Genomic DNA, 25,923 nt, shown 5'->3' on the forward strand with positions numbered 1-25,923 from the left:
CAGCGCAGAGTGCCCTTGTGTTGCATTCCGTGCATGTATTCAATATAATGTAGGTGTGTGTCGACTGCCGTTGGACGAAGAAGTGAGAATGATGGAAGGGGGAGACTCGAGCATGATCTGCGCTCCGGCCTGTGAAGATGGCAAATGTGAAGTGTCACATATCAGTCAGATGGCTATTGGGTAGCGGTTGATGAGCGGGGGGGGGTGATATACAGGAATCGGCGGGTCATGCCGATTAGGGTCCGTGCTGGTATAACAGAGTGTAGCTATCCTATGTTGTGTAAGGTAGTCATGCAAGGGTAAACCACCGGTGCAAAGGTTCAGCTAATGTGCTGGGTGTTGAAAAGAGGAATTGATTGTTCGAAGATGGGGGTAGGGCGCGCAATGTTTCACGACCCAGTATCAGGCAATTCTTGTGGTACGGCAGCAGCCGGTACGTGGTCGGGTGACGCGCGCGAGGTCGATTCTGGATCATCTATGGACTGTTGTCTGAGTAAGTATGCGGCGAACAGGCCCCAGAGATCTTTAGGACGCGACTTGTGTGGTAAAAGATCTGCATAATTATGTAATTGGTCCTGCCAGGTGGACATAGTAGTTAACCAGGCCTTAAACTTGGGAGCGCGGCCCCGACCCCATCTGCAGGCAAGTTGTCGTTTTGCTAAGAGGAATCCCAATGCAAACAATTTCCGATTGTTCTTGAGCCCGGGGGGGGGAAGTCCCAGCAAGGCAATTCTCGGACATGGTGAGATTGCAATCTCCATTATGTCCGACATGGCTTCAAACACCTCCACCCAGTAAGAAGCGACTGAACAGCAAGTCCACGCTAGATGCACGAAGTGGGCACCTGGGCGGTTGCAGCGGAGGCATCTATCATTATCACGTAAGCCAAATCGGTGCAGTTTAGCAGGAGTGTAGTAAAGGCGGTGCAGAAATTTAAAATGCAGTAGTCTGAGGCGGGTATTACCTGTCACTGAGTTGGTATGGGAGCAGCTCAATTCCCACTGGTCATCAGTGAGTGGGGTATCCAGGTCCCCATCCCATTCTGCGCGCGCTCGAAGGGCAGGAGGTGTTGCGGCAGAGTACGCATACTTATATAACATGGAGACAACATGTTTCGGGGCAGTAGCTTGGAGTAGTGTATGTAAAGGCGTCATGATTTCCGGCTCTTTCGGGAAGTCGGGAGTGACTGCCTTAACGCTGTGCCGCAGTCGTGCGTAGAGAAATGTGTCCATGGTCGAGGGAACCTGATCCCCAAACAATTGGGTAGAAGAGCGAAATTCCCCTTGCACGTACAGGTCACCCCACGTATGAAGTGCAAATCTAGTAAGCATTTTGCGACCTAGTTCCTCGCAGGAGACACTCAGTCTGGGGTCGTGCGCGATGGTCATAAGTGGGGAGTAAAGAAAGGTAACGTTAGCCCGATTCGCGATGCTGCGCCAGGCTTGCACCGTACAGTCAACGGTGGAGGGATCTCGATCGGTCACTCGGGATTCCGTGTAAAGATATCCCGATGGCCTAGCAGGCCTCATATAACCATCTTCCACGGCAAGATGCGCCATGAAGGGCGGAGGTCGGAGCCAGTAGGCCGCGAAGTGAGCCTGTGCACAGTCAAAGTAGAGGCCGAAGTTAGGGACCTCGAACCCGCCCTGGTGGTAGGGCAGCATTATCGTCGATAGTCCCAATCTGGCCTGTTTACCACCCCAAATCAGTCTGGACAGCTGGGAATCCAGGGAGCGGAAAAAATGTGACCCAGGACTGTAGGGGATGTTCGTGAACAGATACAGTAGTTTAGGGAGTATGACCATTTTGGTCAGGGAGATACGACCCGCCATGGAGAGTGGGAGATGAATCCACTTAGTGACAGTGTCCGTTAGTTTGTCCAGGACTGTGCCATAATTCGCCCTGATAAGGGTCTCACGGTTTCTGGTGATGGTTATGCCCAGGTATTTAATCTCGTCTCCAGGGGCGTAACACAGGCCCCCGCAGCCCCTGCATTGCGGGGGGGCCCACGTGCTCCGGGGGGCCCCGTGCTCCAGGGGCCCCCTCAGCGCGGGCCCAGCAAGCCCTAGACATCTGTGACCGTCTGTGATTTTGTGATAGGGAATTAACTATTAGGTAGTAAGTTTATGTAATATACGTTACAATATGCATAAACTCGCTCTAGATAAGATTAGGAGTTCATAAATTAAATGGTTAATCAAGAAATGTACGCGCAGATGTCTCCGCGTCTGTGTGGTCTTACGCATCACCATTAGGGTGGGGCTAATAACCAATTGTCATGCGCGTCGCGGCTTCCGCAATTAAAAGTGGCGTGGCTGGTGGAGAGGCGAGGAGGCATCCCAGAGGGACTGGGAGGGACTAAGAGGCACAGTGCAGCCGACGCCCATAATTTTATTATTTCTAAGCCCGCAGGTGAGTCTGAGAGTGAGACTCTGTCTGTCCAGTCGGGGAGAAATGGAATGTATCGAGGGCCCGGGGACAGGATTAAAAGTAAAAATGTATTCATATGGTGGGCGGTAGACAGGCCCCGGGCCGGTTCTGTGCAGTGGAGTCGAAACCGTGACAATGACGATGATTTTCGCCAGTTAGTGAGAGCTAGGTGGATGGTGATAGAGCCTTGCGCCTTTGCGTGACTTCAATAAATCAAAAATGTAACCCTGACCGGTGATTATCACCGTGACAATGCTGACGATCATCATTAATACAATTTTTGATGGATTGCAGCCACGCAATGGTGCGCAGCAGCCGCAACCACCATCCTCGCTCTCACATACTGCACCCCCACCGCAGCGAATTGCAGAGGGAGTGAACTACTGCTGCAGGCCAGGCTAGGACTAGAATCGGCTGAGGCCTGCTTCCGCGGCAATTAACCCCTTGCCACAGCTCGCGGCCTGGCAGCCTGAAGTAAGTGTCAGAGTTAGGGTGACCAACTGGCATGGTTGCAAATTCAGGACGGTGAATGTAAAAATTCAGGACAAAGGGTCAAAATTCAGGACAGAAATTCAGGACAGAAGGTCAAAATTCAGGACAACATTCAGACAGGAGGTCAAAATTCAGGACAACATTCAGGACAAAATGTAAGCTTTACAGATACATCAGAGGAGGTTGCGCAATATTACATAAGTAAATAGACAACCAACACAAGTACAAGTCAAAATAAGTTTATATTGGGTTCAGAAAATCGTGCATTTCATGTTTTTTTTTTGGTAGGCATGCAGCTTTGATCAACTGTGCAGGTCTTTTGTGGTATTTCATATGATCATGATCTATTTATATAGTTACCGCACAGGGGAGAGGTGTGGCGCCGCGGCCAGGGCGACTGTTGCTGGAATCTGGGGATCACGGTTTGATCCCAGACGCCGGCAGCAGGTTAGCCCAGCACCATGTGACTCTGGGCAATAGCTTGCTTAATCTTCCCGACGGCCCCCAGCGCCTGGAGACCCTTAAGGGTGATTATTTGTGCTTTACAAATGTGGATTATTATTACAAATGTGGTTGTCCAGTCTGATATTTTGTTTACAGTTCATGGTCCTGAGAAGGCATGTTTGGTGAGAGAAGTGGTCAGGAAGTTCTTCTTTGTTGAATTTAGTTACTAGCATCTCATATCTGAGTGACATTGAGACGTAAACCAGCATGCATAGAATATATACAAATTGGGACCTGTAGTTCTGGACCAGAGTGCAGTTCTCCAAGTGGCCAACCATAGGAAACGGGGTTTCTGTTGCAGTACCCCCCACCCGCACCCCCATATTTTGCTTGGCTTTTGATCCAGGTGTACTGGGTCCCTGCTGTCCAGGTTCCCAGTACCTGTGTTCTTTCCCTACAGTCATGTCTTAAGGTCAATAATAGCTATAAACGACCTTCCCTTTTTGTCCACAGTTGAACATAAATGTGTCCGCTTGCTCTATGTCACCACTCGATGAGTGCAGTCTATGGTAGTGCACAGTTACTGTATAGCACCTGCACCCAGCTGCACATGGAGGCCCACCTTAAGGAGCACAGACACGACAATTTTAAGTTCTAAAACATTCAATCTCTCTTGTCGCACCCACACCACCTCTCACCTCAGGGAACTGCAGTGGCTCTCAATCAATAAACGAATCAGATTCTAACTGGTAACACACATTCACAAAGCACTACACAACACCAGTCCTGCATACCTGAATATCCAACATACACTTCTACACACCTCCCAGAAACCGCTACTCAGCCAGACTCTCACTACCAAGCTGTAGGCCTTGCATTCTCCCATGTAACCTCCAAAGCATGGAACAACCTCCCTTTCCACGTCGCAGCCTCTTCTTCAATTCTCGAGTTCCGCAAGAAGCTGAAAACCTGGCTCTTAATGTTTTTGCTGTTTTTTCTTCACATCCTGGTATCTATTATTCATAATGGAAAATAAATCACAAATATCAGATTTAAATTAAAAAGGTATAAATGGATTGTTCACTTGCCTGGCCTGGTTTATCTTGAGTAGTCCCTTTGGTTTTCACTGTGGTTCTCAATCTAAAGCTGGCCACATCAACAGGGCTGGACTGGGACAGAAAATAGGTCCAGGCATCAAGAATAAAAGTGGCTCCCAACTGCGAAGCAGATAGCCAAAAAACAATGGTCCATATTTACGAAGCGGGACAGTTTTGATCTTCGGAAGACACATCAGAAGAACAAAACGCCCACCAAACATTAAAACAAGTCCAAAAGCGGACAGAAAACACTAACTTGTCAGGCCCGCCCTTCTCCACTGCCAGATTGCCCTAAAGCCAAATTGACCCTGCACACCAATGCCAGTCAGTCAGAATAGTTCAGCAAAAAGTGTGCAGCTAGGAGAGTGCTGACCTAGCCCACTCTGATTGAAATCAGCCAATAAAGAATTAGTGTCTCTTCCTGCTTGCGAGTGTGGAGCGCCAGGGGGATGCCTCATGTGGCATTATTGCTGCACCTTTACTGTAGTAATAGTGACAGTCTTTAAATACAGTTAAGTAGCACTCACAATTAGCAATACTGCTGCCTGCAGCAGTCCTTTCATGCAACATGTATGACTGTATGGGCAGGGCTTTTAGTGAGCCGGGTCACAAGGGGTCTGAGCACCGGCAGTTTTTTAAAGGGGGCCTCGAAACGGGTCTCTATCGGGCTCCGTTTTGTGACCTGACACAGGCGGTCCGTTTTTTTCCAGACTGTGCAGTGCTCACACTGGAAATCCTTTAAAGCTAATCATTCTCTCTTTGGATTACCCTTCTCTTTTTGAAACTCCGGAGCAACATCGTTGTTGTGTCACAAGTGCTTTTTCAATATTTTATACAACAAGCCATAGTTGCTGCTTATTTATCGTATGCAACTAACAACCATTGGCAAAACCAAAAGTCCTGACTTCTTGTAGGTATGATGTTACTTGTATCAAATATCTGGATGCAATGACAGAAACCGCAAAATACAGGTCGGGCGGCACACTTTTAGCTTCAGTGTTTTTAAGTCCGCCCTTAATTACATTGACCACTCCCCTATGAGAGACCCCCCAGTTTTTTCATCCCACTTAAAGCCCTGTGTATGGGCTTTCACAATCAGGGTAATTATGAAGGCACATTTTTATTTTAAGAACAGGATAACTATTAGATCTTTGGCTTCGAACTGTGGGAAATGCTAAAATTCAGCATTGCAATGAGGTCCATGAACTCTGAAAGTGGAGATGCCAAAGATTGTAGGAAATAAACTTCAAACACTCATCTTAATAGCCGCATTTATGCCTTTACATGCTTTGTTTGACATGCTGTATTGCTTTAACAAAGTTTGGTTTCGGAATTTGTACGCTTATACAGCAGCATGCCAAGAAAAAATCTCCTTTCCGTTGGGCTGTTTTCAACCTGTCACTTGAAACATCCAGGATTGTGAAAAGCCGATTTGAAATTATGTTCACTAAACAAACTACTTTAATCTTCCCTCTTCGGCACGGACCAAGGTGTATTAATCTGGTTAATCTAATTAAATCTGGTCGCTGCAGAGAGGCCCATTATCATTCTGTACCTGCTAATTAGGCCGACATACAGAATGATAATCGGCCTGATAGTAATCTGTGTCTGGTTGGTGAGGGGGCGTTGCTGGCCCTAAAGATCACAGCAGGGGCGGGAGTTGGCCCCTGTTGTGAGTTACAGAACTCTCGGGTGCTTGCAGGGGGGTAGCGAAGATCACTCTGATCCCTAAAATTACGGACAAAAGGCGTAAAGGAATTCATCACGGACAACGGACAAGAGGCCGAAATAACGGGCAGTCCGTGAAATTTACGGACGGTTGGTCACCCTAGTCAGAGTAGAGTAGGGGCTATCGAACGTTAACTAACAGTAACACAAATAAAGAAACACATGACTTATGGGTGGGCAAAATAACGAAAAAGGAATAGGGTTAGCGAACATTAAGCTTTTTGTGTGAAAGGCAGTTAGTTGTCTCTGGTCTCCGGCAACAACTGACTGAGAGGTTACCTTTCCTACAAACATTCAAACAGGAAATGGCTCGAGGCCGGGGCTTACATCAAGAACTCAGCTCCTATGAGGTATTGCTACGATTACATATGGTAATCCCCATTACTCTTAGTCCTACTCGTCCTCGACCCAGTCATTACTCATGAGGTATTCCACACGACAGGAAACAAAACAGGAAACGCTTTTAGACTCCACCCACCCTCCTGTCAGGTGCTATAACACACCTCACCACCAGAAGCATATCCTGATGTACCAAGCACCAAAGGCCTGGAAAGGGAGGGCGGGCGGGACGTATGACTGGGTCGAGGACGAGTAGGACTAAGAGTAATGGGGATTACCATATGTAATCGTAGCATTACCTCTACGTCCCTCGTCCTCGACCCAGTCATTACTCATGAGGCATACCAAAGCAACGCCCAAAACAGGCCTTTGGCAACCACACAACAAAACACAGACCAGACACAAAGGAGTGCAGCAAGATAAAGTTGCAAAAGCGAACAGAATCAGAGCGGAGGGAAAAACCCCCCACAGCCAGCAACACTCCAGGACCAAAAACCGGTCCGGGCAGAAAAGGCACAACCCAACCAGCAGTGCCGCACGAAAGTGGATTCGGAGGCTCAGAACCCAGCCCGGCAAAACCACCAAGAGACACACCCAGGGAAGCAGTCCAGGAGGCAGACACGCCCCGAGCGGAACGCGCCAGGACACCCGCCGGACAGGGCAAACCAGCACCAAGAAAGGCAAGAGCAAAGACCGCCAGAAACCAGCGACCCAAAAGATAGCCCGGAAGTAGCCGGAGCCAAACCAGCCAAGCCAAAGGACACGGGGAGAGACACAGAAGAGCGAAACACCCCAGACCGAGCCCCAGAAAAGGACAAGGCACGCGCGAGGCCAAAAGAAAGAACAGAAAAGCCACCAGGCCAGAAATACGGGCCCACAGATCCCAAAGGGACAAAAAGGGGAAGACAGCAAACTCCCCAAGACCAAGGAGAAACCCCATGGGGGCACCAAAGAGCGACCAGAAGGAGAAGAGAGCAACCCCGAAATCAATCCAGAAACCCAACAAGCCAGCAGAAGGGAGAAAGGAAACCGGGATCCGGAAGGCACGGACAGCAGCCGAAGGCCCAGCAAGGGAACCAGAGGAGGAACACCACCTCGAGAAAGAAGACCAGTGCCCCGCATAGGAAGACAAGGCAGACCACCAACGAGAAGCCTCCAGCACCAAAAGCAAGAGGTCGGGCAGACCAATCGCACCAAGACATGGTAACCCTCCAGACGAAGGAGGAAACAACGAAGCCCCCATAGTACTGCAAACAACACCATCCAGGAGGATGACCCGCGAGACTCCGACGGGAGCCAGTGCGACAGCACCACCCCACGGGCCAGAGCATAGCCCAAGCCCGAGGTGCAGGTATCCGTGGCCACAACCAGAGGAGGAGGGAGATGAAACAACATCCCCACGGAAAGGCGGCAGTGGACCAGCCACCACCGGAGAGTAGACACAACATCCAGAGACACAGGAACAGGAACCGCAAAGTCCAGGACAGGAAAGGGGATCCACCTCTGCACGAGCCACAGCAGAGGCCGCAGACGAACCCAGGCCCAGGGCACGGTGAAAACAGAAGCAGCCAAGAGGCCCGAACCTCCAGCCACCGAAGAAGGGGAGCCGAGACAAGCAACAGCAACAACCACAGCAAAGACTGCAGGAGACGAATCCGGGCGTCTGACAGGAACAACCAGCCCAACACAGAATAGAACACTGGCCCGACGAAGGTCCTCCGGGACGCAGGCACCAGGAGAAAAATGGGCAAGTAGAACAAACACTCGTGGCCCCAGAGAGAAGACATGGACAAGTGAAGGCGGCGAGACACGACCGCCAGGGACGGATCCCGAACCAACCAGACGTCCAAACACGGGAACACAGACACCCCCAGGAGATGGAGAAGGGCCACCAAGGGAGCCATCACCACGGAGAACACCCGGGGGGCGGACCGAAGACCAAAGGGGGGGACGCAGAACAGCCAGCGCCGACCCAGCAGGCAGAAGCGCAGGAAACGTAGACACCGCACAGCCACCGGGACGTGCAGGCACGCAACATGGAGGTCCAGAGAGGAGAACATCCAACCGGACTGGAGCAGCTGAAAATCTACCGGAGAGACACCATCACGAACAGGAACTTCAGCACGAACAAGTGCAGACCCCGAAGGGCGAAGACCCCCCCTGAACTTCGGCACCACAAAGAAGATGGAGTAGACGCCCAACCCCCACACCTCCTACGGAACAGGGACAACCACAAGCACGCGGACCAAAGAACGAACAGCGTCCAACAAGGCCAGACGGCGGGAAGCAAACCGAGGAGAAGGGGACACCACCACCCCGGAAGGGGGGAGGAGGGGGGAGACAAGAATCTGAACCGGAAGCCCAGTGACAAAACAGCCAGCACCCATCAGCCCGAGGACGTCAGGCGCCAAGCACGAAGGAGCCCGCGAAGACACCCAACAGCCAGAGGAGGACCACCAGCGAGAACAGGCCCCAGGGTGGCATAGTCCGGACGCAGCGGACCAGACCCGGCACCCCACTGAGACACCTCCAGAAACTTCCGGGGAAAAACCTGCCAGATCCACGCTGAGCCCAAAACGAGGACCGGCGAAACCCAGAAGGCAGGCGGAAAGTCCAGGCACCAGAGAAGGAGGAACCCCCTCTGGGCGGAGGAACACGAAAGGGCAAAGAATGTGTTGGACTTTGGCCCTTAGGGCAGGTTCACCCCTAGACTTTTTGCTTGAAATGGTGACCTGGAGATGGTGATTTTTGGATTCTGCGCACTTTCACTGTGTCCCAGTGGAAAGTGCGTGCGCACTCTGAGTGCATGTGCTGAGCTAGGCCTGCCCGCCCATAGGAATGCATGGGGAATGTATGTGTCCCTGGTAGTTCCTGATGCGTGGGGTGTACAGGCTTGAGTCTGGTATGTGTGAACTCGTGTGAGTGAATGCTGCGCAACGGTGTATGCAGCATGTATGTGTCTAGTAGCGAAGCGCCATTTCTAGACATGGCTGTACGTGTGCTGTGAGGGTGCTGGCGTGTGATTGGCTGGAGCTGGCTGGCATGCCAGGCTCCAGGAAGTCTGGATGGGTCTGCCCGGTGGTGAGTGGGAGATTAGCATGAGTGATGTGTGGGAGGAGTGTACCTGTGTCCTGGATGGGCTGGGTTTTCCCCACACAATGCTGGCTCCGCCCCCCTGTGGTGTGTCTAATGACCCAAGCCCTGCCAGTGAATAGAGAGGGTGGTTGAGGTAAACAGAGTACTCAAGAACCAGCTGCGACTGGTTCCGCCCCCACTCTGCACCCTCAGACAAAGGAATGCACTGTATAAAAATGGGGCTGTGTCCCCACTGAAGTTGTTCTTTTCCAGGATCCTGAGGGGGCTGCTGTTGCTGCTGCTGGGCCAGAGGACCGCCACTTGGGGTGTCTCCCTGCCTGGAGACCCAGTGTGCTGGCTCTGGGCCCAGCCTTGCCCCCCTGCCTACCAAGGAGGACTTCTGCTGGGCTTATTAGCCCCTAGCGCCTGGGAGCGCTTTTTATTGACTTTTGGCGCTTGAGGGCGCTTTGCTGTGACCCAGCGCTTAATAGCGCTTGAAATTGCCATTTGAGCGCAGGGAGCGCTTTAAATTTCATTTGGCGCTTGAGAGCGCTCTGGGTGCTTTTTCCTGCTCTATTTGCCAATTTGGAAGCCCCTGGCGAGTGCCCACCTCGCCAGGGACTGTGCCGCTATTGTCGTGGCCATAGCGAGAGCCCACCTCGCCTGCTATCTAAATTGGAGGGTTCACCGCCGCTGCCCGGAGTTTGCCTCGAGGGCCCGCCTCCCGACCGAGGGCCGCGCTGCCATTGGCGGCCCCCAGTCACCGGAAGTCAGGCAGGCTGTAGCGGGACAACAGGAAGTCCCGTCCTGCCCCGGCCCCCAGGAGGAGAGAGACCCAGCGAGGAGCAGCGCGAGAAGAAGAAGCCGGCACCTGTCCCCCCCGAGGCTCCAGGAAAGTGAGGAGAGCCCCGGGGAGAGGGGAAGCGCCGGCGGAGCAGAGACGCCGCCGAGACCCAGCGCGACGGCGGGAACCCGGTGAGTGCATCCAAAGGAGAGGGGGGGTGTCGGGGCACATTGCCGGTGCCCGCCCCGCCCCTCCCGTGCAGGCCTTAGTGCTGAGAGGCCCGTGGGGCCTCCCTTGATCCCGAGTCCCCCGGGAGCGACTCCAACGAGTGGGAGCCTTTTCTTGGAGCCACGAGGTGCCCCGGGGGCACCAGTTGCTTTGCAGAGCCCAGAGAGGCTCGTGAGCCCCACCATTGTGTTTCAGAGCCAGAGAGGCTCTTAGGGGGCATTTCTGGGCAATTCGAGTCCCCAAGAGGGGGACTCCAACTAGAGCCAGAGAGGCTCGAGGCGCTATTTGTTTACCGAGCCCAGAGAGGCTCTAGGGGGCCTGCTGGTTTTGTGAGAGCCCTGAGAAAGGCTCATTGCCCATTTTCGTTTTGAGAGCCCTGAGAGGCTCTGGGGCCCAGTGGTCCTGGAAAGAAGGGCCTGAGAGAGGCTCAGCAGCCCCCTTACTTGTCCAGGAGCCCAGCGAGGCTCCGCAGTGCCACAGTGGTGGTTCTTGAGCCCAGAGAGGCTCCAACGTTGCCCTAACTTTCCCTGCACCAGTTGCCCAGCACTTTGTGGGCAACTGCGACGTTTAGGCCCTGACATTGGGACACAGGGACAGTCACAGGTGGTGACTGATCTAAGTTTTGCGCAATGTTATTTCTTTACACCTCTGAATGAATGTTATGCATTGCATCATGTGTTTTCCTCTTACACCCCTACAGGTATTGTAATACATAGGTGGTTGTTTTCTCCCTAGTACAGGTGGTGCTAGTGAGATCCTGATTACCAGTGATTACTGGTTGTGTGCTATTTTGTGCTATATTCTATGTACTAAGTGCTATTTCTGAAAGTGCTACTTCTGATTCCTGACAGTGGTCCAGGTGGCCCTGTCTTGTACATATCCCCTTGTAAATTCTGCCCGTGCCTCTGGCACATTGTAAAGTGTGTGTTTTATCTAATGTGTTTTGGTGTAATACAAAGGCTATTTTTATATAACCTTGTGTGGAGTTTCCTTTGTGGTGGGCCTTTGGGTGTTGTTGCTGGGGTGCGTGCGCAAATACTTAGCCTACATCGCCTCCAAGTTTAGCCTTGCTGCTCGCGCCACGTTACCTAGAGGGTGAGTAGGGGTTATCTTGGCGTGTAACTCCCTTGCCCTGACTTGGGTGTGGTGGTCTCTGACTGACTTTGGCGAAAGCCCTGGCCAGCCGGGGATCCCATTTCCAACATTGGCGGCAAGCGGTGGGATAAGGATTTGTGTTTGCCTTGTACCTTAGTAGCGGCTGGCTGCACCACAAAACTCTGCATTTTAGATGACCACATTTTAAGGGGATTGTTTTTTTGGAAGTTTCATATTTTCTTCTCCTGAAGGTATCATTGTGCAATTGTGTCCAGTGCATTTGTTCCCCTGCCCCGCGCCCAGAGTCTGGTACCTGTGTCACTTGTGGTCAGGTTGAGAAGTCAGGGGTGGTAGAAACTGCCTTACTAGTCCGAGGGGGGGGTTGTGTGTGGATGAATGGTGTGTGGCACTAGGCAAGTGAGTGTGAGTTCTCTGGGGTAGAGAGCTTGCTGAATACCTTGTGAATTGCGTACTCCTGTGTTAGCTCAGACCCCTAGGTTCCCTGTGTGATCTCTTCACTAGAACGTCCGCCAGAATGGTGCCTGCTTTTGATGTCTGTGATCTGTTTAGATACAGTATGGGAGAGTTGGTAAGGTTCTGTGAAGAGAGAGACATAGGGGTGGATGAGTTAGACACTCAGTCCGAACTTAGGAGCAGCCTGATCCTATGGCAAAAGTGTCAGTGGGACCTTGAGCGCAGTGAGGAAAGGGCCCGGGCTTCACACCAGGAGGGTGGTGGGTCTGTGGGGAGCCCTGAAGATTCAGAAGAGGAGGAAGAAAGTGATAGCACAGGGACGCCAGCAGATAGTGAGGACCCCATAGATAGGGAGTCCCTTGCTGGGTCCAGCATAGGAGGCAGCGCCTCATCCCTTTCCCTGTCCCCAGAGGAGCTGGAAGATAGGAGGAGAGAAAGGGAGCACCAGCTGGCTTTAGAGAGGCTCAGGTTGGAGCATGCCCAGGCTATGGCACAGCTGGGCATTAGAAAGCAACAGCTGGAGACCGAGAGGGTCTTAGCGCAGGAAAGGATAGAGGAGGCTGAGAGGGCCGCCACCAGAGGCAAAGTAGCTCTGGAGGGTAGACTATCCCCTGCGCGCAGTGTTGAGTGTCTGGATCCCCCAGGGAGGGTTGAGTCCAGTGGTGGCAGCTATTTAGATTCCAGTGTAGGAAATCCCAGTCCCAGTTCCCCCAGTCTGGTACCTGTTTCCCAAGAGGAGGAGTATAGGTTGAAATTCAGGGGCAGTAGGAAGCTGCCTCACCAGTCGTGGGAGAAGTTTGAGGATGAATGTTGTGGAGCACTGTGGGCTTGGGTAGAGGTTCACACTGACTCTGATTTTGAAGTCTTGTTTGATCTTATAGTCAAAGAGCAGGTGCTCAGTGGTTGTTCGCCAGAGTTGCGCCAACACCTGTTGCAAGTTGGATTTACTGATACAGAGTTACTGGCAAGGGAAGCCGACCGCTGGGAAAGGGCCAGAGGTTCTCTAGGGTCATTGGTGAGTGACTCCAAAAGTAGTGGTTCAGGGATCTTCCAGCCCAGCGTGGTGGAAGAGGCTCAGTGTAGCCCAGCTAGGTCCCAGTATAGTGAGAAGGGTGTAGGGGCTGACTGCCTGGCTCAGTGGAGCAGGAGTCAGTGGGTGGCTGAGAGCCCCCAGAGGCCCGAAGCCCTGTCTCAGAACCTGGGTGGTTTCTTGAGGGAACACCAGGTTGGGGACCTAGGCTGTCCTGTTAGCCCATTTGAGGAAGATCTCCTAGTGAGTAGAGGACCTGGAGTGTCTGTAACCAGAGCTCCTGTGGTTCTAGAGTCTGGCGGTACCGCTCCGGTAGGGAGGGTACAGGAGTCCAGAGTGAGGAGTGATTGGGGGAGTTCCCCAGTGGAAGGACCAGTGGGTCAGGGACTACCCAGTTGGGCTAGGTTCCCGTGTAGTGACCATGGTAACAACACTTCTGGTCTGGGGGATCGTCACGCACTGTCAGGTGGACAGAGGGCGGGAGATCTGCGCCAGACAGACAGTCACGCAACAGATGTGACATTTGTTAGCCTCAGGGGGATTGCGAGTGAATCCCCAGAAGTCCTGGAGTGCCAGGCAATTGTTCCACCGAAGGTTCTAGACCAGAGGTTGGGAGGCCAGGTTCAGGATCAGCCTGACCTGAAGGGTAGGACGACTGTAACCAGTGTCCTGACCGGTTCTTCTTCCAGAGGAACTTCTCCAGGTGGGAGAGGGCAGACCTCTGGAAGGGGGTGCAGAGGGTGGGAGAGCCCACCTCTGACCCCGGTGCAACCTGAGTGGATAAGTCCTGGGTTGGAATGGCGTTCTAGGGGTACCCCTCGCAGAGGGAGGAGGAACCCTCGGAGAAGAGGTAGGGGGAGGAGAGCCTTCCCCGAGACTCCTGGTCCGCCTGAGGTTGTAGGCCCTCGGCTGGAGTACCAGTGGCAGTCTAGTCCTGTCTTGCAGACAGGAAGAGTGGAAAATGGCTCCTATGTGCCAGGGGTTACTACCCCCCGCTCTGCGAATTGGCATGGACCCGTGGCACCTGGGTGGCCCAGGGCCTGGTCCTGGCCGCGGACAACTTGGGAGTACCAGTGGGGTAGCCCAGTTGGTCCAGACAGTGTGTTGAGAAGGAATCCCATGGGTTCACCGTGGCATAGAACAGGAGGGTGTCCCTGCAGTTGCGGGCCCGCGTCCGTGTTCTATCGCCCCAAGCAGGGAAGTCCATCACGGTGGTGATTGGTCTCCCCTGCGTTTTGGCTGGAAGGGGGTTATGTTGGACTTTGGCCCTTAGGGCAGGTTCACCCCTAGACTTTTTGCTTGAAATGGTGACCTGGAGATGGTGATTTTTGGATTCTGCGCACTTTCACTGTGTCCCAGTGGAAAGTGCGTGCGCACTCTGAGTGCATGTGCTGAGCTAGGCCTGCCCGCCCATAGGAATGCATGGGGAATGTATGTGTCCCTGGTAGTTCCTGATGCGTGGGGTGTACAGGCTTGAGTCTGGTATGTGTGAACTCGTGTGAGTGAATGCTGCGCAACGGTGTATGCAGCATGTATGTGTCTAGTAGCGAAGCGCCATTTCTAGACATGGCTGTACGTGTGCTGTGAGGGTGCTGGCGTGTGATTGGCTGGAGCTGGCTGGCATGCCAGGCTCCAGGAAGTCTGGATGGGTCTGCCCGGTGGTGAGTGGGAGATTAGCATGAGTGATGTGTGGGAGGAGTGTACCTGTGTCCTGGATGGGCTGGGTTTTCCCCACACAATGCTGGCTCCGCCCCCCTGTGGTGTGTCTAATGACCCAAGCCCTGCCAGTGAATAGAGAGGGTGGTTGAGGTAAACAGAGTACTCAAGAACCAGCTGCGACTGGTTCCGCCCCCACTCTGCACCCTCAGACAAAGGAATGCACTGTATAAAAATGGGGCTGTGTCCCCACTGAAGTTGTTCTTTTCCAGGATCCTGAGGGGGCTGCTGTTGCTGCTGCTGGGCCAGAGGACCGCCACTTGGGGTGTCTCCCTGCCTGGAGACCCAGTGTGCTGGCTCTGGGCCCAGCCTTGCCCCCCTGCCTACCAAGGAGGACTTCTGCTGGGCTTATTAGCCCCTAGCGCCTGGGAGCGCTTTTTATTGACTTTTGGCGCTTGAGGGCGCTTTGCTGTGACCCAGCGCTTAATAGCGCTTGAAATTGCCATTTGAGCGCAGGGAGCGCTTTAAATTTCATTTGGCGCTTGAGAGCGCTCTGGGTGCTTTTTCCTGCTCTATTTGCCAATTTGGAAGCCCCTGGCGAGTGCCCACCTCGCCAGGGACTGTGCCGCTATTGTCGTGGCCATAGCGAGAGCCCACCTCGCCTGCTATCTAAATTGGAGGGTTCACCGCCGCTGCCCGGAGTTTGCCTCGAGGGCCCGCCTCCCGACCGAGGGCCGCGCTGCCATTGGCGGCCCCCAGTCACCGGAAGTCAGGCAGGCTGTAGCGGGACAACAGGAAGTCCCGTCCTGCCCCGGCCCCCAGGAGGAGAGAGACCCAGCGAGGAGCAGCGCGAGAAGAAGAAGCCGGCACCTGTCCCCCCCGAGGCTCCAGGAAAGTGAGGAGAGCCCCGGGGAGAGGGGAAGCGCCGGCGGAGCAGAGACGCCGCCGAGACCCAGCGCGACGGCGGGAACCCGGTGAGTGCATCCAAAGGAGAGGGGGGGTGTCGGGGCACATTGCCGGTGCCCGCCCCGCCCCTCCCGTGCAGGCCTTAGTGCTGAGAGGCCCGTGGGGCCTCCCTTGATCCCGAGTCCCCCGGGAGCGACTCCAACGAGTGGGAGCCTTTTCTTGGAGCCACGAGGTGCCCCGGGGGCACCAGTTGCTTTGCAGAGCCCAGAGAGGCTCGTGAGCCCCACCATTGTGTTTCAGAGCCAGAGAGGCTCTTAGGGGGCATTTCTGGGCAATTCGAGTCCCCAAGAGGGGGACTCCAACTAGAGCCAGAGAGGCTCGAGGCGCTATTTGTTTACCGAGCCCAGAGAGGCTCTAGGGGGCCTGCTGGTTTTGTGAGAGCCCTGAGAAAGGCTCATTGCCCATTTTCGTTTTGAGAGCCCTGAGAGGCTCTGGGGCCCAGTGGTCCTGGAAAGAAGGGCCTGAGAGAGGCTCAGCAGCCCCCTTACTTGTCCAGGAGCCCAGCGAGGCTCCGCAGTGCCACAGTGGTGGTTCTTGAGCCCAGAGAGGCTCCAACGTTGCCCTAACTTTCCCTGCACCAGTTGCCCAGCACTTTGTGGGCAACTGCGACGTTTAGGCCCTGACATTGGGACACAGGGACAGTCACAGGTGGTGACTGATCTAAGTTTTGCGCAATGTTATTTCTTTACACCTCTGAATGAATGTTATGCATTGCATCATGTGTTTTCCTCTTACACCCCTACAGGTATTGTAATACATAGGTGGTTGTTTTCTCCCTAGTACAGGTGGTGCTAGTGAGATCCTGATTACCAGTGATTACTGGTTGTGTGCTATTTTGTGCTATATTCTATGTACTAAGTGCTATTTCTGAAAGTGCTACTTCTGATTCCTGACAGTGGTCCAGGTGGCCCTGTCTTGTACATATCCCCTTGTAAATTCTGCCCGTGCCTCTGGCACATTGTAAAGTGTGTGTTTTATCTAATGTGTTTTGGTGTAATACAAAGGCTATTTTTATATAACCTTGTGTGGAGTTTCCTTTGTGGTGGGCCTTTGGGTGTTGTTGCTGGGGTGCGTGCGCAAATACTTAGCCTACATCGCCTCCAAGTTTAGCCTTGCTGCTCGCGCCACGTTACCTAGAGGGTGAGTAGGGGTTATCTTGGCGTGTAACTCCCTTGCCCTGACTTGGGTGTGGTGGTCTCTGACTGACTTTGGCGAAAGCCCTGGCCAGCCGGGGATCCCATTTCCAACAGAATGCTTGAGCACCTCGAAGACCCTGTGTAGCTACACCTCCAGAGAGACACCAAACAGACAGGCATCAGCGGAAGGCGGCCCCAAAGCCATGGAACGCCGGGCCGCGTCCGACATCCAAACCCGCAGAAACAGGATACGGCGGGTAGCAACAGAGGAACTACAGGACACAGCAGAAGCCCCCACAGAAGCAAAGGCGTCGACCGAGAGATGTGATCCTCCAGGCGGGCCACACACGCCAGTCCAGAAACGCCCGAACGAACAGCCAGATGAGAAGCAGCAGAAGACATCTTCAGGGCAGAATCCGCCCACTCGCCCACACCGTCCATCAGAACGTGACCAGCAGCGATGGAAGGACGACCCATAAGACAGGCCACCGCAGAGTCCACAGGAACGGAGAAAGGCAAAGAGTCAGCCACATCCCAAAAAGGAGAAAACAAGGACAAGAAGAACCGAAGAAAACAGAAATCCCAACAGCAAGCAACAGGAGTCCAGAAGAAGGCGCCCAAACCGGGCATCAGCACACCTCCAGGCATCCCAGGAGAGGGGAGGAGGCCCCACCGGAAAAGAAACACCACCCACACGACGGAGGCAGCACACGACAAACGCTCCAAGCCGAGCTCCAGGCACCCGTGCAACTACCCCAGTAGAACAGGAGAGGGCAGGAGAGGGAACGCAGTGCAGTGGAACAGACTCCTCCAACGGAAAGCGATGAAAGAACAACACTGCCGAGCACATACCGTCAGCAGACCCCCACCAGACGCCAAGCCAGGACGCCAAGATGCAGAAGACCAGCGTCCAGGCCACAGCGCACGTGAACACCGGGCAACGTAGAAGTCAAATGTAGAGGAAGCGCAGCAAAGACCACTGCAATGGGGAACGAAACAAACAGCTGCTCCATAAACAGTAGAGGCTAGTGGAGGGGATGTAGCTCAGTGGTAGAGCGCATGCTTCGCATGTATGAGGCCCCGGGTTCAATCCCCGGCATCCCCAGGAGTCTCTGGTCTGTAGCTTGGCGTTCTCCAGAAGGCCAGCCTGCCACCTTAGCACAAAACACAAAAACACGGCACAGTGCAAGTACAGCGAACAAGGCCATCCCAGAAGAGACGGCATACCGGACCTGCACGTTCTCCCCACAGATCACAAGTAGCTCCAAGAACGTCCTAGGGTGATTAGAGCATAGAACCAGGCAGCAACAAAAACCCCACGGACATCGGGCAAAACTTTTTCAGCCAGAAGATCCCCGTAGCAGCCGCTACATGGGGAGGCAAAGAAAACCTGTCCCACCGAACAGGCGAAGCAGCAAGTATCCACCGGCACGGATAGTGGTCAGAGTCCCGTCCGGACTCGGGGCTACCGGGAGCCCGCAGCGGCAGCCAGCGGGGCAAACAACCCTGGAAACACTGCACCGCCGAGCAGGAAATGGAGTTTTCAGCACCAATAGGCACAAATCAGGACGGGCATCCCAGCCGGAAACTCTCCGATGCGGCAAGGAAGTCAGACGCGGAACCAGAACAGCGTCCCGACCTCCCGCAGCTATCAATCCAAGTGCTCCTCCCAGAAGGCCTACTGGGCACAGAACGCGCAACCGTGTACAAACACGGATCAGGCACGACACCGCTCCAAGCACCGGAGCGCCCGGAGCCCACCCGGGCGTCCGCCCACACCGGCACCGAACACGGCCGATGGGTGTAACAGGGGGCAATGCGCATGCGCGCAAAATCCAGGAAGACGCCGCCGAGACAGCCGGCAGTCCCAGAGCAGTCGGGAGAACAACGCGACCCAGAGGCACACCCAGGAGCCGTCACCAGGGCCCCCACTAGGCAAGGAGGCAATGGCGACATTGGGGAATCCAAAGGGGAGGAGCGCGCCCCAAAACAGCCCAGCGCTCACAGCCCCAAACCCCTACCTGGTCCATGGTCGAAGATCCAGCAGGAAAGCAGCAAGCAGCAGGAGGAAGATCCACAGCACAACCATCAGCGTGACTGGGGCAGGAAAAACGAAACAGGAAGACCCACAAAGCCCAGCAGTACGGGTCACCTGAGTCCAGGAGGAGAAAGGGAAGCCCAGCAGCCCCACTCCAAGAAATCCCACGACGGTCCATGGGAGCCCCCCAGAGCCCAGCAGAGGAGGATCCACAGGACAAACGAAGCAGGTAAGCGCCCGGCACTCACCCCAGCGTCTCCCATCAAGCAAACCACCAACAGGAAACAAAACAGGATATGCTTCTGGTGGTGAGGTGTGTTATAGCACCTGACAGGAGGGTGGGTGGAGTCTAAAAGCGTTTCCTGTTTTGTTTCCTGTCGTGTGGAATACCTCATGAGTAATGACTGGGTCGAGGACGAGGGACGTAGAGGTAATATCGACTTGAAACCGTCTTCCCACTGGATAAAAAATAATGCACAAATTCATAAACACTTAAAAGAATAAAATGATATGAATTACTCGGAAATTGTGCGGGATCACCCTTGCATAATAACATTTCCCCACCAGGCCTACTTACAGTACTCTTCTTTATAAAAGCACATTCCTTACAGGATATGCCTAAAGAAATGGTCTTGTTAGACAACAGCCAGTTCTGCAAACATCGTGTTAACAATTAATTAATTTGTTCGTGTAAGTGGCAGCACAAAATCAGCTGCCGCTTGCTGAGCCTGAAATTCAATCTCCCCAGGGCTGCTGGGCATGGTTGCAGGCCCGAGGGTGCAGGTGGGCTGCAACAAGTGTGTGCCCTGGGGCCTCCTTCCACAGTGGGGACATTAAGCAATAGGCTTCTTGCGCTATGCCTTAAAACAGTTCTGTAAAGGAATGGGTTATTTGGAGCTGGTGGACAAAGCCTGGGGACAATGGTGAATGCATGATACACTCACTTATAATATTTTGTTGGTCACAAAAATATCTAAATTCCTAGACTGCTGACAGGAAGCCTTACAGGCAAGAAGGAAGATCGAAAAACAGAAACAATTAAGGGATGTAGGTTAACAAGAGTAGCTCAATATGAACTAACATTGGCTTTTTACCTTCATTACACAGGTTTAGACTCAACCACTGAGACTGATGGGGGTTAATTTTGAGAGTTTGGATGTACCAGTCAATCCTTGTGGGTGTGTTATGCCTGTTCGGGTATTTAATCCCCTACCATTAACAAACACGCTGCACATTCTCCACAGCCTGAGACCTTTGAAAGTGTTGCCCCAAATTCCAGCAACTTTGACTTTTTCTAGGTGGATTTGTGGTTCTCCTCTGGAGAATGTTTTTAAAAGATGCAGTCTAATAGTACATTTTGCAGCAAAATGTTCACAAATTCGCTCCAAAGCCATAAGCTCTCATAGAACACGTATTAAATATTTAGGCCCAGATGTAGGTAAAATAGATTTACCGATTTTAAATTACCGAATCATACCGATTCGGTAATTAAAAATCGGTAAATCTAAGGGGTTGAGATGTAGGAACATCCAGATGTTCCTGCTACCGAATCGGTAAAAATCGGTATTTACCGATTCGGTAAATACCGACTGGTAAGCCCATAGGAATGAATGGGGCATTACCGGTCGGTATTTACCGAATCGGTAAATACCGATTTTGACAAGGGTGCAGGGGGTGTCACTTTGACACCCTCTAGCACCCCCAAAAAAGATTCGGGGGCCATGTGGCAGGCATACCTGCCCTCAGGGCAGGTCTGCCTGTCATATGGCACAGGTGTGCATGCACACATGTGCATGCACACCGGAATCGGTTTTTTACCATGAAGTTGGATTTCATGGTAAAATACCGATTCTGTAAGGCTTGTGGGACTCAGAAGAGTCCCACCTACATATCAAAAATACCGAATAGGTATAAATACCGATTCGGTATTTTACAGATTCGGTAAATTTACCGATCGGTAAATTTACCGAATCTGTAAAATAATGTGTCCCTACATACCGATTACTGAATACCGGTCGGAAACGGCCGAAAATACCGATTTTCGGCCGTTACCGACCGACCTACATCGGGCCCTTAATTCTTTCATGCTGTGCCAATTCAATAAAGCCTTATGCTGCCAAGGAGTAGACATTTGTTTTTCCAAATTTGCATTGGGTTCCACCTCCTTCCAGGTATATGTTAATAATTAGCACCATTATTTCAGCCTCAGGGGCCTCATTTATGAGAAATGACGCATCGCTGCGTGAAAGCAGCGATGCGTCACTTCTTAGTGCGCACTCCCTGCGACATTCCTGATGCGTCATATTTAATGTATGACGCATCATGTCACAAGGAGTTACAGATACGACAGTATTTCTGACGTTCTGTAAGCGCAAAAGTGACGCATTGCTTGAGTGTGTAACAAAAGTGACGCAACTCCAGCAATGCACCCTTTCACATGGGGCAAGCCCCATGTGAAAGGGCCTGCGTCAGTCTTACGCCTGCTGTGAGGCAGGCGCAAGATTTTGACGCAACTGCGTCCTAAAAGTGACGCAGTGAAATCTCATAGATTTCACTGCGTCACTTCTATGACCCTTCCGTGCGTCAATACGCCCCCCTTGCATACATTATACCTGGCGCAGGTATAATGTGGTGCAGGGGTTTACAAAGTGACGCATCTACTTTGCAAATATGGCGCAACAAGGTGCATTTTTTAGCCACTGGTGCGTCACAAAAAGTGACGCGGCGTAAAAGTGACGCACAGCCTCATAAATGAGGCCCCTTGCTTTTTCACATCACCTGAAACTTGTCACATGGTGCAGTGAGTTCAGTGAACCTCCTGACAGACGAGATGTGGAGAGGAGTTTCAATTTCTACTTGTTTTAGGAGGTGCCCTTCTTGTGGCGAATATATCTTTCCAAATCTAGGTAAATCTAAACATAAACCAAACATTAAACTGTAATGTATTGTCCCTGAATGTGTGCCCGAAAATGTATGTCTTTGCCCCCAACCTAGTTCACATACCTTCCCTTTTTCGATTCCTGGGCCTATATATGTTAAACAATGAGAGCTTTTTAAATGCCTTGGCCCAGGTTACTGACAATCTCTTCAAGCACTTGGAAATGGCAAATGACAATAGAAGAATATATATATATATATATATATAAATATATATATATATATATATATATATATATATATATATATATATACACACACAATTAATAAGATTGCATTGTGGGTACTTATCCAACTGTAATATGTCCTCTTACTGGTGACATTCCTGTGAAGTTTTTTGATTTCGTCTTACTTAACACCACAGTCGGAAACTGTTCTGGTCTTATTAAAGATACACAATATGCTCCGACCCACAGAGCTGAGGCTGCCTTGCCCAAAATCATGCCCGGCGGACAGTGCGTGCTGTAGTTTGGTGCCGTAACGAAGACAATGAATCCAGCTCCACTAAAGAGGTTCCTATAGTGTAGACTCCCTAACATCTTAATGAATAGTGCTTATGTTACGGTATTATTGCTCTATATTTTCGATACCTAACAAGAAAGGCCTTTGGTACCTCGTGGGCTCTAAGACAGCAATCGCATTCGCAATTGAAATGTAGGTCGCACATAAGCAATCTAAAAAACATGGCAGCAAAGCCGCATGTACCTGCACACATTATCTGAAGCGCTTATTGGCAAATGCAGCCAGCTTTGTGGCAGCCATGCTTGGTTTGTATCTAGGGGGTAATTTAAAACAGGTGGGTCCCCTCTGACAGTCATACTAGCTGTTGGTTTTGCTGTGAGATTACTGCACAGCTCCTGCCTCAGCCTAAGGATAATGCATTATGGTGCCTCCTGTGTGCAAGTCGGTGTCACACTTAGGCAGCTGAGATGGATGCTTGTGTTGTAACAGTTTATGTTAGGGCTGCCTCACATCCTGTTGGGTTGGGACCCATGTGGACAGAGGTGGGGCAAAGTGGTAGGTGGTGGGCCGGGCTGTCCGGGGGTGGTGTGGGGGGGAGGGGTGGGTGTAATGGGGGGGGGCCTCCTTGTTCTTTGCAGGGGGGCCCCCTCAAGTTTCGTTATGCCACTGCTCGTCTCCCTCCCACACTAGTGGGTAATCGAGAGGGAACTGCGTAGTTTTATCCATAAGGGGGAATAAGGCTGACTTTGACCAGTTGATTTGAACCCCAGCAATAGCTCCGTATTTAGTGACCTCTCGCAGGAGAGGGTTCAGATTTTCCTTCGGTTTATGGACATATAAGGTCATGTCGTCCGCATATAGCGAGACGAGTATTTGCCTTTCAGGGTAATTCAAAGAGCGCTGGTTGTGGTGTTGTCGGAGTTTGGCGGCAAGGGGTTCGATAGCAATCGCAAAGAGGACCGGGGATAAGGGGCAGCCTTGCCGGGTACCCCTTTGTATCTCAAAGTTGTCAGACCTAGATCCATTCAACAGGACCGCCGCGTGTGGCTTATTATAAAGAAGTTTAATCCAGTCTATAAAACTGTAGGGTGTACCCATGCGTTCCAGCAGTGCAAATAGATAATCCCATTCCAGGGAGTCAAAAGCTTTGGTAGCATCCAGGAAAACTACCGCGGCCTCACATCTGAGGGTGATGTCCTGCAAGATTGCCTGCAGAGTGCGTAAATTATGAGAGGTGGCTCGATTCGGGACGAAGCCTGCCTGGTCCGGGAGGACCAATCGTTCCATAAGGAGGTTGAGGCGGGTAGCCAAAACTTTAGCCAATATTTTAACGTCTGTATTTAGCAGGGAGAGGGGTCTATACGAATCGCACCTCTCGGGGGGCTTGCCTGGTTTCAGTAGGGAGGTGATGAGGGCCTCTCTCATGCTAAACGGTAACGCGCCCTCCTCGAAGGCGGTGTAGTATACTCGTTGCAGTATGGGAGCTAAAACATGGATGTAAGTCTTATAGAAATCCATCGGTAGGCCGTCCGAGCCAGGGGCTTTGCCCGATTTCATACCCATTATGGCGTCTTTGATTTCATCCAGTTCTAGCCCATGGTGGAGGAATTTTTGTTGGGTCGGGCCCAACCAGGCTATGGCTGTGTCTGCGAGGTAGGAACCCAGATCAAGTTCCTCTCGGCGGTGGGAGGAGTAAAGTGTCTTGTAATGGTTGGTGAGGACATCGAGTTGACTGGGGAGATCTCTATGCGGGATGTCATCGTCGTCCATCAGGGTGGTAATATAATTGTGGTGCCTCAGTGGCCGCACAGCCGAAGCGAGCGCCCTGCCCGGCCTGTCCCCTTCACTGTATATGCGCGCAGTGTATGGTTTCCCCAAAAATTTGCATTCCCTCTCCGCTTCGACGGTGTATTCATCAATTTTGTGTCTAAGTCTCACCCTAGCTGCCTGACCCTCACCGCTTTGAACCACCTCCCGTTCCAGTGTCTTGATCTCATTTTCTAGCTGTCGTAGTGAGCCTCTAAGGGCTTTAAGGACACCCCCATCCTTTGATATGCACCACCCCCGGACTGTGACTTTAAATGCCTCCCAGACCGTGGCCATGCTAGAGACGGAGTCAATATTGCGATCAAAGAAGTCCATAATGTCCTGTTCCAATTCCGCTCTGAAAGCAGTGTCAGTGAGGTGTGCGGGATTCAATCGCCAGGATAAGTACGGGGAGATTTCAAGGGGGATATGTAGAGAAAGGAGGACCGGAGAATGGTCAGATAGCGTGCGCGCTAGGTGTAGGGATTTCACAATCCAGGGAGCTATACCAGGAGTCAGGAAAATGTAGTCCAACCTGGCCCACGTGGAGTGTACTGCTGAGAAGTGTGTGCCATGCTTCAGGGAGGGGTTCAGGTGCCGCCAAGCGTCTATTAACTGATGGTCGTCCACTATGCCCTGTAGGGTACGCTGGGTTTGGGTGTAGTGCATTGGTTGTGGATGCGACCTATCCAACCCCGGTTGTAAAGCAGTGTTAAAGTCTCCCCCCAACACTACGCGGGTGATGTCTAGCGACTGGATCCTGCCCCACATAGTGAGAAGTGTCTCTGGGTCGTCAATGTTGAGGCCATAGTAACAGGCGAAGAGTATGCGATGAGTATGCAGTGTACCCCAGACCATGCAGTACCTCCCGCCCGAATCTACATCCGTGCCTTCTGGAGTAAAGCCCAATCCTTTCTTTACAAGTATAGCTACGCCTCTGGAATAGTTGGAATAGGACGCAAACACCCTGCAGGAAGCCCATCTCGAAGCGAAGAGGGGAAGACCACCAGGAGGGAGGTGTGTTTCTTGTAACATGGCGACAGAGATTCCGTGTCTGTCTAGATAGCCTAGTATCTGCCTTTTCTTTCTCGGGTCGTTCAACCCTCTAACATTCCACGATACCAGCTGAAAGTTAAGTGCAGGGAGTCTAGCATTCACGTCTTCCATCTAACCCATAATAAGAGAACATGGCAGGTATATGCAACAAACGAGATCAGACATTCAGAATGACAATCACAGACCAGAGCAGTTCGTAAACTCGTCCTATCCACCCTTCCCCACTCACGGGACAGTGCGATATCTGTAGCATCAGTGCATGGGTAAGTCATAACCAATCCCAAACAAAAAAAAACAAAAACCCTCACGCCGAGAGCCAGAGCGGCCTGTCATGTACGGAAGTTCAGATACAATGCAGGTGACAGGATCTTCAGATATCTTGGCGTGACAATCCCACCCTCCCCCACCCACTACGGCATCCCCAACCAGCCGAGCAAGAGCACCCCACCCACAACATCCCAAGAAAATCAAAACGAAGAGCATTAACATACCACCTCCCACCCTCAGAAGGGGAGAGGGTTGCATTGGGGGTTCTAACTAGGGGCACCAGACCAGCCTCCCACCTCCCTACTTTCACCCGCCCAAAGGTGCGGGACGGAGGTGGGTGATCGAGCACATAGGTATAGATCAGACCAACATGTATAAGCAAT

The 25,923-nt window shown here is 52.3% G+C and overlaps 1 non-coding gene across 1 annotated transcript; it reads left to right on the plus strand.

The window, feature by feature from the left end:
• The first annotated feature begins 18,007 nt into the window (after window positions 1-18,007).
• Window positions 18,008-18,079, plus strand: TRNAA-CGC (transfer RNA alanine (anticodon CGC)). The gene has a single exon. It is a non-coding gene; the product is annotated as a tRNA-Ala (tRNA).
• Window positions 18,080-25,923: the final 7,844 nt, after the last annotated feature.

Source organism: Lissotriton helveticus, chromosome 3_2 (genome assembly GCF_964261635.1).
Source record: "Lissotriton helveticus chromosome 3_2, aLisHel1.1, whole genome shotgun sequence".
NCBI classification, from domain to species: Eukaryota; Metazoa; Chordata; class Amphibia; order Caudata; family Salamandridae; genus Lissotriton; species Lissotriton helveticus.